Source organism: Aquarana catesbeiana, linkage group LG10 (assembly GCF_042186555.1).
Source record: "Aquarana catesbeiana isolate 2022-GZ linkage group LG10, ASM4218655v1, whole genome shotgun sequence".
Classification (NCBI taxonomy): domain Eukaryota; kingdom Metazoa; phylum Chordata; class Amphibia; order Anura; family Ranidae; genus Aquarana; species Aquarana catesbeiana.
Window position 1 is genome coordinate 40877699 of NC_133333.1, and position 9728 is coordinate 40887426.

The following is a 9728-nucleotide window of genomic DNA, read 5'->3' on the forward strand; positions in this document are numbered from 1 at the left end:
CGGAGCTATCCGAACCTACTCGGATAGCTCCGCTCGGGACTACGAGTGGAGCCGAAAGTAAACGAGAGCCGCCGGAAAGAGCCGAGGACCGGCTCTGTGTATTTCGGCGCCGGCGGCGCCATTTTCAAATCACGGTCGGCGATTTTGAAGCCCAGGAAGCAGGGACCATTGATCGAAGGCTTCACTGGGGCAAGGCTGCACTGGGGAAGGCTGCACTGGGGAAGGCTGCACTGGGGAAGGCTGCACTGGGGAAGGCTGCACTGACATGGCTGCACTGACAAGGCTGCACTGACAAGGCTGCACTGACATGGCTGCACTGACATGGCTGCACTGGGGCAAGGCTGCACTGAGAAGGCTGCAATGATGGGCATTTAAATGTAAGTTTTTTTCCCTTCAACTTCCCTCCTAAAAGTTTTTTTTCCTTAAAATTCCCTCCTAAATTGGGGTGCGTGTTATACGCCGGTGCGTGTTATACGCCGATAAATACGGTACTCCTCCGGCAGGGAGGAGAGTGAAGAGGTGCACAGGACCTTGGCTACCTTCTGGAAGCATGTCTTACTGCATTGTGGCGACCAGGAGAGAACCTCAGCATGGAGCCAATCAAAAGAGGGGTTGTGCCTCTGTAACCAAGGATAACCAATAACCAGCGGAAACTTAGGTTAGGAAATAACTTGGAATTGGATTATCTCATGGTGAAGAGCCCCTACGGCCATGGACAACGGAACAGTCTCATGAGTTACAATGGCAGGCTGTAGAGGTCTTCCATCAAGAGCCTCAATGGCAAGTGGAGTGTCACGCAGTTGCAGTGGAATCGAGTGCTTCGATACAAAGGAAGCATCAATGAACAGGCCTGCAGCCCCAGGGTTGATTAGAGCCTGTATCTTGACAGACGACTCAGCCCAAGAAAGGGTAACCAAAACCAGGGGCTTATCCTTCTGGATAACTGGGGACAAAACAACACCACCTAAGGCCTGTCCGTGACAGGACCTCAAGGTTTGGGCGTTCCCTGGATGGGTAGGACAAGACTTCAAAAAGTGACCTGCCTGGCCACAATAAAGGCACAATCTCTCCCTCCTCCTAAGAGCTCTCTCATCTGCAGGGAGACGCAGTTATCCAGAAGGATAAGCCCCTGGTTTTGGTTACCCTTTCTTGGGCTGAGTCGTCTGTCAAGATACAGGCTCTAATCAACCCTGGGGCTGCAGGCCTGTTCATTGATGCTTCCTTTGTATCGAAGCACTCGATTCCACTGCAACTGCGTGACACTCCACTTGCCATTGAGGCTCTTGATGGAAGACCTCTACAGCCTGCCATTGTAACTCATGAGACTGTTCCGTTGTCCATGGCCGTAGGGGCTCTTCACCATGAGATAATCCAATTCCAAGTTATTTCCTAACCTAAGTTTCCGCTGGTTATTGGTTATCCTTGGTTACAGAGGCACAACCCCTCTTTTGATTGGCTCCATGCTGAGGTTCTCTCCTGGTCGCCACAATGCAGTAAGACATGCTTCCATCAGGATGGTAATTCAGATGACTTTGGTTCAGCTTTTTTTACTACCTTTTTCGAGCCATCATTGGGCAATTAAAATGATCATTTAGGCCCCATTCACACCTGAGTGTAGCGTTTCCAAGCAGAAAGCCGCGTTTTTTGCCACGATTTTGTACAGGTCAAAAGATCACCAATGTAAAAAGCAGAAAAACGCCCAAATCTGCCAAAAAAAAGTTCCAGAACTTGTTTGAGCTTCAGGCATTTTGGAGTGGAGATGTGAACCATCTCCATCGAGAATACCAAATAGAAATGGTGGTAACACTGCGCTAACCCAATGTGAAAGTAATGAAAGCTGCTACACACAAATGTGACCAATATTCAAAGTAAACTAAAGTAAAAAATGTAGCGTAAAACAAAACAAAAACAAAATGTGAACATATGAATGGAATTCAGTGACCAGTGGATAGTGCCCACTGGAACATAAAAAGAACAAAAAACCCAGTGTGCACACTATTCCCTACACTTGATTTTACTCTATGTGATCACGCTTTTATTTGTTTTGTATATTGGTTTGGTCCAATAAATTTATCTTTTGATCCGCACTATTGGCGCACTCCAATTTTTTCTCTCCCTCTACCCCTGGGACCTGATACTTGATTGGGACACCTCCATCTCTTCCACACGGTCCCCTTGGATTGACGGTCATCGCTGTGGCTGGTCGAGCGAAAAGGAAATGTCCCTTGAGATCTGGGACTTCCATCTCCCCCCAGGACAGCCATTCTTTTTGATCTCTAAGCCTGTTTGATTCGGTGTCACTGACATTCGAATCCACCTGTTCTGGTAAGAGTATTTCATCTATTTCAATCTCAAGATTTCCATGTTGATGAATCACATACTAGAAGATTCCTCACTCATACTGGATTTCTAATTTATTGTACTACGGGACTTTACTATCTATACTCATGTTTTAGCAGATAACATTCATGAGTTATTGAACTTTGTTCACATTTAATCTGGGTTTTTTGTTCTTTTTATGTTCCAGTGGGCACTATCCACTGGTCACTGAATTCCATTCATATGTTCACATTTTGTTTTTGTTTTGTTTTAGCGCTACATTTTTTCTTTAGTTTCCATACAGAATAATTGATTTTTTTCCCCTCAAGCTACAAAACGCTCAGGTGTGAATGGGGCCTAAGAGACACTGGCCAGTCATAAAAAGTGACCGTGTTCTTGGCCCTCACATACCTGATCAATCTTGGGTTATCTTTAGCACCTAATTTAAGAAATACAGTAGCATCTAATGTCCTAAATGCCCCCACCAGACCTAATTTTTTTGGTCATCTGAAGGGTTATTACCATTGTGGAAAATGTCAGGCCTGTAGAATTAATACATATAGGTGGAGGAAAATAACTGAATTCACCTCAGTAGGCACAGGAGTTAGTTTATACCATTAAGTCTTTCATCTCATTTTTTGATAGCAGAAAACAAATACTCTTGCGCACAAGTGATTTAACCAGGTGGACTAAAGTTCCTAGTGGACAATGCTTCAGGCCTTGCTGCCCTCAAGGATAGGGGTATCCTAGCAGTCAAAAGAGAAGTAGAAAAAAGAGGGCGCACCAACCTTGTGCATTATCCTTGGATATATTTTATTAAAAGAGTAAATTAAAAACTACTTAAAAACATGTGAAAGAAAACCGCAATATAAATAGCATGGGCTCTGGGCTCTGAGGAAGAAGGTATCCCTTTGAAATGCATCAGCTGGCAGTGGCTCTCAAAACCTTCTCCATTACCATCTGGAGTCTGTTGTCGTCAGACCGATTGCCATCATCTGAAGGCTATTTATATTGTGGTTTTCTTTCACATGTTTGTGAGTATTTTTTAATTTGATATTAAAATATATCCAAGGATAATGCACAAGGTTGGTGCGCCCTCTTTTTTCCATTTCTCTTTAGTCTTTCATCTCATGTATGACTAAATGTGTCGTATATCTTCTTAGGTGCCCCTGTGGTTTGGAATATGTAGGACGTACTGTATGAATGCTACATATTAGACTGGTGGAACATATAGCCAATATCTGAAAGGGTTTCGACAAACATGTTTCCAAACACGATGTAGGAATTACAACAGTGTGTATATGTGCCTCCCACTTTTTAAGGGATCAAAAGTAATGGGACAGATTAACAATCATCCATCAAACTTTTACTTTTTAATACTTGGTTGCAAATCCTTTGCAGTCAATTACAGCCTGAAGTCTGGAATGCATAGACATCACCAGATGCTGGATTTCATCCCTGGTGATGCTCTGCCAGGCTTCTACTGCAACTGTCTTGAGTTCCTGCTTTATCTTGGGGCATTTTCCCTTCAGTTTTGTCTTCAGCAAGTAAAATGCATGCTCAATCGGATTCAGGTCAGGTGATTGACTTGGCCATTGCATAACATTCCACTTCTTTCCCTCAAAAAACTCTTTGGTTGCTTTCGCAGTATGCTTCGGATCATTGTCCATCTGCACTGTGAAGCGCCGTCCAATGAGTTCTGAAGCATTTTGCTGAATATGAGCAGATAATATTGCCCGAAACACTTCAGAGTTCATCCTGCTGCTTTTGTCAGCAGTCACATCATTAATAAATACAAGAGAATCAGTTCCATTAGCAGCCATACATGCCTACGCCATGACACTACCACCACCATGCTTCACTGATAAGACTCACTGGACCCCCATATACTATCTAATAAATGTTTTAACCCCTTGATTGCCCCCTAGTTAACCCTCTCACCACTGATCACCGTATAACCGTTACAGGTGACACTGGTTAGTTCGTTTATTTTTTATAGTGTCAGGGCACCCGCCGTTTATTACCGAATAAAGGTTTAGCCCCCTGATCGCCCGGCGGTGATATGCGTCGCCCCAGGCAGCGTCAGATTAGCGCCAGTACCGCTAACACCCACGCATGCAGCATACGCCTCCCTTAGTGGTATAGTATCTGAACGCATCAATATCTGATCCGATCAGATCTATACTAGCGTCCCCAGCAGTTTAGGGTTCCCAAAAACGAAGTGTTAGCGGGATCAGCCCAGATACCTGTTAGCACCTGCGTTTTGCCCCTCCGCCTGGCCCAGCCCACCCAAGTGCAGTATCGATCGATCACTGTCACTTACAAAACACTAAACACATAACTGTAGCATTCGCAGAGTCAGGCCTGATCCCTGCGATCGCTAACAGTTTTTTTGGTAGCGTTTTGTTGAACTGGCAAGCACCAGCCCCAGGCAGCGTCAAGTTAGTGCCAGTACCGCTAACACCAACGCACGCACCGTTAACCTCCCTTAGTGGTATAGTATCTGAACGGATCAATATCTGATCAGATCTATACTAGTGTCCCCAGCAGTTTAGGGTTCCCAAAAACGCAGTGTTAGCGGGATCAGCCCAGATACCTGCTAGCACCTGCGTTTTGCCCCTCCGCCCGGCCCAGCCCAGCCCACCCAAGTGCAGTATCGATCGATCACTGTCACTTACAAAACACTAAACGCATAACTGCAGCGTTCGCAGAGTCAGGCCTAATCCCTGCGATCGCTAACAGTTTTTTTGGTAGCGTTTTGGTGAACTGGCAAGCACCAGCGGCCTAGTACACCCCGGTCGTAGTCAAACCAGCACTGCAGTAACACTTGGTGACGTGGCGAGTCCCATAAGTGCAGTTCAAGCTGGTGAGGTGGCAAGCTCAAGTAGTGTCCCACTGCCACCAAGAAGAAGGCAAACAGGCCCGTCGTGCCCATAGTGCCCTTCCTGCTGCATTCGCCAATCCTAATAATTGGGAACCCGCCACTTCTGCAGCGCCCGTACTTCCCCCATTCACATCCCCAACCAAATGCAGTCGGCTGCATGAGAGGCATTTTCTTTATGTCCTCCCGAGTACCCCTACCCAACAAACCCCCCCAAAAAGATGTTGTGTCTGCAGCAAGCGCGGATATAGGCGTGACACCCGCTATTATTGTCCCTCCTGTCCTGACAATCCTGGTCTTTGCATTGGTGAATGTTTTGAACGCTACCATTCACTAATTGAGTATTAGCGTAGGGTACAGCATTGCACAGACTAGGCACACTTTCACAGGGTCTCCCAAGATGCCATCACATTTTGAGAGACCCGAACCTGGAACCGGTTACAGTTATAAAAGTTACAGTTACAAAAAAAAGTGTAAAAAAAAAAAAACAACACAAGCAAAAATATAAGATAAAAAAAAATAGTTGTCGTTTTATTGTTCTCTCTCTCTCTACTCTCTCTATTGTTCTGCTCTTTTTTACTGTGTTCTATTCTGCAATGTTTTATTGTTATTATGTTTTATCATGTTTGCTTTTCAGGTATGCAATTTTTTTATACTTTACCATTTACTGTGCTTTATTGTTAACCATTTTTTTGTCTTCAGGTACGCCATTCATGATTTTGAGTGGTTATACCAGAATGATGCCTGCAGGTTTAGGTATCATCTTGGTATCATTCTTTTCAGCCAGCGGTCGGCTTTCATGTAAAAGCAATCCTTGTGGCTAATTAGCCTCTAGACTGCTTTTACAAGCAGTGGGAGGGAATGCCCCCCCCCCCACCGTCTTCCGTGTTTTTCTCTGGCTCTCCTGTCTCAACAGGGAACCTGAGAATGCAGCTGGTGATTCAGCCAGCTGACCATAGAGCTGATCAGAGACCAGAGTGGCTCCAAACATCTCTATGGCCTAAGAAACCGGAAGCTACGAGCATTTTATGACTTAGATTTCGCCGGATGTAAATAGCGCCATTGGGAAATTGGGAAAGCATTTTATCACACCGATCTTGGTGTGGTCAGATGCTTTGAGGGCAGAGGAGAAATCTAGGGTCTAATAGACCCCAATTTTTTCAAAAAAGAGTACCTGTCACTACCTATTGCTATCATAGGGGATATTTACATTCCCTGAGATAACAATAAAAATGATTTAAAAAAAAAATGAAAGGAACAGTTTAAAAATAAGATAAAAAAGCAAAAAAATAATAAAGGGAAAAAAAAAAAAAAAAAAAAAAAAAAAAAAGCACCCCTGTCCCCCCTGCTCTTGCTCTAAGGCGAACACAAGCATCGGTCTGGCGTCAAATGTAAACAGCAATTGCACCATGCATGTGAGGTATCAAGGGCATATCAAGGGCAGTAATTTTAGCAGTAGACCTCCTCTGTAAATCTAAAGTGGTAACCTGTAAAGGCTTTTAAAGGCTTTTAAAAATGTATTTAGTTTGTCGCCACTGCACGTTTGTGCGCAATTTTAAAGCATGTCATGTTTGGTATCCATGTACTCGGCCTAAGATCATCTTTTTTATTTCATCAAACATTTGTGCAATATAGTTGTTTTATTGCATTAAAATTTTAAAAAGTGTGTTTTTTTCCCCAAAAAATGCGTTTGAAAAATCGCTGCGCAAATACAGTGTGAAAAAAAAAAATGAAACACCCACCATTTTAATCTGTAGGGCATTTGCTTTAAAAAAATATATAATGTGTGGGGGTTCAAAGTAATTTTCTTGCAAAAAAAAATATTTTTTTCATGTAATCAAAAATTGTCAGAAAGGGCTTTGTCTTCAAGTGGTTAGAAGAGTGGGTGATGTGTGACATAAGCTTCTAAATGCTGTGCATAAAATGCCAGGACAGTTCAAAACCCCCCAAATGACCCCATTTTGGAAAGTAGACACCCCAAGCTATTTGCTGAGAGGCATGTCGAGTCTATGGAATATTTTATATTGTGACACAAGTTGCGGGAAAGAGACATTTTTTTTTTTGTTTTTGCACAAAGTTGTCACTAAATGATATATTGCTCTAACATGCCATGGGAATATGTGAAATTACACCCCAAAATACATTCTGTTGCTTCTCCTGAGTTCGGGGATACCACATGTGTGAGACTTTTTGGGAGCCTAGCCGCGTACGGGACCCCGAAAACCAAGCACCGCCTTCAGGCTTTCTAAGGGCGTAAATTTTTGATTTCACTCTTCACTACCTATCACAGTTTCTGAGGCCATTGGAATGCCCAGGTGGCAAAAAACCCCCCCAAATGACCCCATTTTGGAAAGTAGACACCCCAAGCTATTTGCTGAGCGGTATAGTGAGTATTTTGCAGACCTCACTTTTTGTCACAAAGTTTTGAAAATTGAAAAAAGAAAAAAAAATTTTTTTTTCTTGTCTTTCTTTATTTTCAAAAACAAATGTGAGCTGCAAAATACTCACCATGCCTCTCAGCAAATAGCTTGGGGTGTCTACTTTCCAAAATGGGGTCATTTGGGGGGGTTTTATGCCATCTGGGCATTTTATGGCCTTCAAAACTGTGATAGGTAGTGAGGAGTAAAATCAAAAATTTACACCATTAGAAATCCTGAAGGCGGTGATTGGTTTTCGGGGCCCCGTACGCGGCAAGACTCCTAGAAAGTCCCACACATGTGGTATCCCCATACTCAGGAGAAGCAGCTAAATGTATTTCGGGGTGCAATTCCACATATGCCCATGGCCTGTGTGAGCAATATATCATTTAGTGACAACTTTGTGCAAAAAAAAAAAAAAAATGTGTCACTTTCCCGCAACTTGTGTCAAAATATAAAATATTCCATGGACTCAACATGCCTCAAAGCAAATAGCTTGGGGTGTCTACTTTCCAAAATGGGGTCATTTGGGGGGGTTTTATGCCATCTGGGCATTTTATGGCCTTCAAAACTGTGATAGGTAGTGAGGAGTAAAATCAAAAATTTACGCCCTTAGAAATCCTGAAGGCAGTGATTGGTTTTCGGGGCCCCGTACGCGGCTAGGCTCCCAAAAAGTCCCACACATGTGGTATCCCCATACTCAGGAGAAGCAGCTAAATGTATTTTGGGGTGCAATTCCACATATGCCCATGGCCTGTGTGAGCAATATATCATTTAGTGACAACTTTTTGTAATTTTTTTTTTTTTTTTGTCATTATTCAATCGCTTGGGACAAAAAAAAATTAATATTCAATGGGCTCAACATGCCTCTCAGCAATTTCCTTGGGGTGTCTACTTTCCAAAATGGGGTCACTTGTGGGGGTTTTGTACTGCCCTGCCATTTTAGCACCTCAAGAAACAACATAGGCAGTCATAAATTAAAGGCTGTGTAAATTCCAGAAAATGTACCCTAGTTTGTAGGCGCTATAACTTTTGCGCCAACCAATAAATATACACTTATTGACATTTTTTTTTACCAAAGACATGTGGCCGAATACATTTTGGCCTAAATGTATGACTAAAATTGAGTTTATTGGATTTTTTTTAGAACAAAAATAGAAAATATCATTTTTTTTCAAAATTTTCGGTCTTTTTCCGTGTATAGCGCAAAAAATAAAAACGGCAAAGGTGATCAAATACCATTAAAAGAAAGCTCTATTTATGGGAAGAAAAGGACGCAAATTTCGTTTGGGTACAGCATTGCATGACTGCGCAATTAGCAGTTAAAGCGACGCAGTGTCAAATTGTAAAAAGTGCTCTGGTCAGGAAGGGGGTAAATCCTTCCGGGGCTGAAGTGGTTAAAGCACATCTTGTTCATTTCATTTCAAATCCATTGTGGTGGTGTATAGAGCCAAAAAGATTAGAATTGTGTTGATGTCACAATATTTATGGACCCAATATTTGTGTATGCATGTATGGTTTATAAACCTTATATTTTTAATAATTTTTAATTATTTTCGAATTAGCATATTTCATTGATTTTATTGTTATATATATCATTTGGGATGACGAGGAATCGTCTCCACTTAATACGTTTTTAATTTTACATTTTTTTCTATTCTTATGGGGATTTTGTTATGACCCACAGGATGGCACAGTGCATTTAATCCTTTTTTAGCTGATTAGGAGCAACTGTTTACCTTGATGATGGGCATATTTTTACCTTTTATGGGGATTTTGTTATGACCCACAAGATGGCGCTGTGCATTCAATTCCTTTTTTAGCTGATTAGGAACAACTGTTTGCCTGATACGATGGACATACTTTCTTACCAATGGCTGCACAGGTCATTCTTTTATTTAACCTATGGTGGGACATGTTTTGTTTACCAGTGGGGGTAAAGGTCATTTCTATCTGACCTATGGCAACACTTCCTTGTTTCTCAATGGGACTATTTAAAGAGCAGCACTAGGCATGTGAACGTACCCCCTGATGATGTAATTTATGATGAAACGATCATCGGGATAGCTACGTACACATGCTGCTGCACTTGCGATCGCTGATTGAAACTT